A 3,932-nucleotide genomic window follows, 5' to 3' on the forward strand; every position below is an offset into this window, starting at 1 on the left:
CGGTATGCGGTACAAATAAACTCGGAGCAGATGGTTGATCTTACAGATACGGCGACAGCCCTTGCGTCGGCGGCGGTGTCAGCGGTGACGGTAACGGCGGCGGTCCTCCTTACGGCTCTCTCTCTCTCTCCTCTCTCTCTCGCCTTCTCCCGGTCCTCTCTCTCGCTCTGCTCCCGCTCTCCCGGTCCTCTCTCTCGCTCTGCTCACGCTCTCCCGCTCCTCTCTCTCGCTCTGCTCACGCTCTCCCGCTCCGCTCACTCCGTCTCTCACTTCTCTCTCTCTCTCTCTCTCTCCTTCCTCGCACTCTCTCACTCCGCTCTCTCTCTGCTCTCTCCCTCCGCTCTCTCTCTCTCTCTACTTCCTCTCTCTCTCCTTCACACTTTAGCTGACACTATCGATACGGTAATTAGGCGGATGTCTGAACGCGGCGGTAGTCGCGGTAAGGCTGTCAGCTGATCGGCTCTGGGAGGATCACGTATCCTCGTGGATCCTCCCTCGTCGCTACCCCCCTTGTCCTGGGGTCGTCGATCGTCGAGAGTCGGCAATTTTCGATAGTATTGTCTCGAGACACTTTCCGTTTCGGTACATTGTTGACGTCGGGAGTTCGCTTGGTTGTCTCTCCCGGCTCTCCCGTTTTTTCCTGCCGGGTTTCTCGTGACGGCTGCTTCGCTGAAAGTAAATACAGCTGATCCGTCTAAACGCGATACTGTATTGTAACTACGATACTTTCTCAGCAATAGAATATTTTCTATTGCTGAGCGCTCGATAATTCGCGATAATAATTTTCCGTCGCCAAAGTACGAGAGTGCGATTCACCTGAGCAGAGCTTCGCTCGTTGTCGTCCTCTGCATCCTTCCTCGATGTCCTCCGCTCCTCGTCCTGGTGACCGGCAAGGGGCGTCGAGGGGCACAAAATTCGGGACGCGCTGACCTTCGCATCTGCTCCGCTCGCAAAAATCGCTTCTTCGCTTTGCTCTAAATTTTGCACAACAAACAATCCGACGGAACGCGATATTCGGCAAGGTCTCGAAAACCGTTAGCGACACGGCACGCGATAAACATTCGATACTCTAATCGACACGGGATTCTTGAGACGGGCGCCTCCACGGCTGCCACGTCACAAGACAAACGTTTCTCTTATTGTAATCATAACTAAATTAATCATAACTAAATTACTTAAACTTGTAATCGCTATCAAAATATTATATTGATTATCGATGTAATATTAAAAAAAAGGCACGCCAAGTGCTTTTTTGTCTAAGATATTATAATTTTTTTAACATTATTGTATTTCTCTAATTACTTTATTTTTTATTTAATAATATATTATTAAATATACCAATAATATAAGTATGTTGATTTCTTTTATTGATATTAACTGCTGTTGTATCAGATTTGCGTTCTTGGTTAGCGCAAAGTCAGATTGCCGGGACGGCCTCGCACGAGACCCTGTGACGTGAGGAACGGGAGATGGTCTGGTTTGACGACGAATTAATGTAAGCTGATGTCTCAACAAAACAACTTTATTTTGGTTGCGCTCTTGGTCGGCGTGATCTTGAGATTGCCTGGGTCGCTCCGCACACGGAAATCTTCTTCTCCGTGGTCAGCCGGTCTCAATAATCGCGATGGAAAGCTTGTTAGCCCGCGTACAATCCGCGACTTGTCGGAAATTTTGTCGCAGACCACTGAGATCCTCGGAAGCGATGAAATCGTATGGCGACCCGCGGATTGGTTGGAGCTGGCCGTAAATCGGGCGCAACCAAATTCGACGAATATCTGCTAAACTCGATCGCGCGAGAGAGCACAATAGCCGACGGTTGGAGCCTTGCGCACCGCCGACTCAACTGTAGCGGATGTAACTTGCTTCCCCTGAAGCAGTTGAGAGTCGCCCGAATGAATGCAACGAAAGGATCGTCTTCTTATTCCGGGCTACGAGTGCGGTCCGTCCGATTAACAGATTATACCACGACCAGAAGGCGAAGCTACCGGGAGCGGTGCACTTGGACACGGTGCATTTGGACACAGCCAATCACAGCACCGTGTGATTAGAGACATTTGTAGGGTCCCGTGGAACAGCGACTTGTGATTGGACTGTGTCCAATTGCCCCGTGTCCAACTGATATACACCCGAAGCTATCGACTTGCCGCGCACGGTGTCTAATATACCCGTCGGGTTGTGCTCTGTCGCGCGCGGATTGGCGGTTTTATGGTCGTGAGATTAACGCATTCCTTGATCTCCTTAAAGGGAGATAAAGTGTTGCGAAGCGAGGATCTGCGGCGCGTGCCGGCTGTTGATTCGCGGAATCGTTGTTTCAGCCGCGGTTGCTATGTCAACGTCAAAGATTACTTAAACAGAGCGATATGATTATCCAGCACGCGCCACGGACCCGCTTGTTTACGTGTCCTTGCTTGATATCACTCGCGAATAAATATGTTCGAGATTCGGAATAGATGTTCTCTCGATTTTCTGAAATATTATTGAATCTACTGAAGGTTCTGGAATATTATATCCGCAGCTCATCGGCGTCGAATCCCGAACAGCTGTCATTAAAATAAGAGAACCGTTTGTCTATAAAAAAGGCACGTCAAGGGCTTTCTGTGTAAGTTATAATAATTGTAACGATCCAGGAAATCGTCACAACAATCATACACATTATTTAGATTAACAAAATTAACGCCGAACAACCGCGCGCGGAACAACCGCAAGGTCAACAAACAGTTTCACTGTTTGTTACAATTTAGTATAAAAGCCGACACGAAAGCGCTATCGAGAGAGATTGATCGGAAAGCTCCTCTGAGGCACACGACCGATCAAAAGCTCGAAACCTCCCCGAGATCCTACACCACTCCGTCGACCGAAGTGGATTAGTGACGCGACATCCTCTCTGATACCGCCCCGCCGACCGAAGTAGATACGCGACGTCGGCTTCCTATTCATACACCGCTCCGTCGACCGAAGTGGATTCGCGACGTCGACATCCTTTCCCCGATACCGCTCCGTCGACCGAGGTGGATACGCGACGTCGACCTCACGCCACGCCGCGTCGCATACATATCCCCCTCACGCCACGCCGCTAACACATAAGATCGCGAACGCGTACAGGGCGTAAGATCCCGGTGATGACGAGCGCCTTTAAACCAGCCAGGTTAAAAACCAGTGTAAACAATCAGCTTAAAGCCGACGAGTCAACGAACTCCAACGACGGACAACAGAATATCGGGAAACAGTCAAGACCGCGTCCCGCCGGACGCTCGCGCGCCTCGACGCTTGCAGCTGATCGTGCGGCGACAACATCGGCTCCCGACGAGAGCAAAAACGCGACCGCGCGCCAACGGCGTAACTTCGCATGTAAATAATTGTAAATAGTGAGATTAGAATATAGTTCCACGTTATTATAACCTACACTACTTTTTATTTCACGGACGAAACCTCGGACCGCACCGATTAAGACTATCTCGCACGTAACACAAGGCCGTTACATAATTCTTTTTAATATTATTGTATTTCTCTAATTATTTTATTTTTTATTTAATAATATATTACTAATATATTAATAACATATTTAATTTATAAATATATAATTAAAATTACATGTTTATAAAATTAAAAAATAATACTAATAAAACTAAAAACTCTTCCTGAGTGTATCAATATTTAACATAAAGGACAATTAGAGTTCAAGTACAGGTTGATTAGTGCTACTAAAACTATTAAAAAATAGTGACCCAATCTCACAAAGAGACGAAATTTATTACTTATCAAAAGCATTTCGGTCTCATTTCACAGACCCTCCTCAGTGAATACAAATAATATTTAAGTGTCGCAAAAATAAAAAAGTCGCAATTGTTGGTGTTACAATGGTCATTACAAAAAACTGTCGCTACAAGTCATTTGGGTAATTATGCAGTATAGGGGACCTACCTCCGATGACT

Source organism: Odontomachus brunneus, unplaced genomic scaffold (genome assembly GCF_010583005.1).
Source record: "Odontomachus brunneus isolate Ranch 3 - 2012 unplaced genomic scaffold, Obru_v1 Obru_scaffold_046, whole genome shotgun sequence".
NCBI lineage: Eukaryota > Metazoa > Arthropoda > Insecta > Hymenoptera > Formicidae > Odontomachus > Odontomachus brunneus.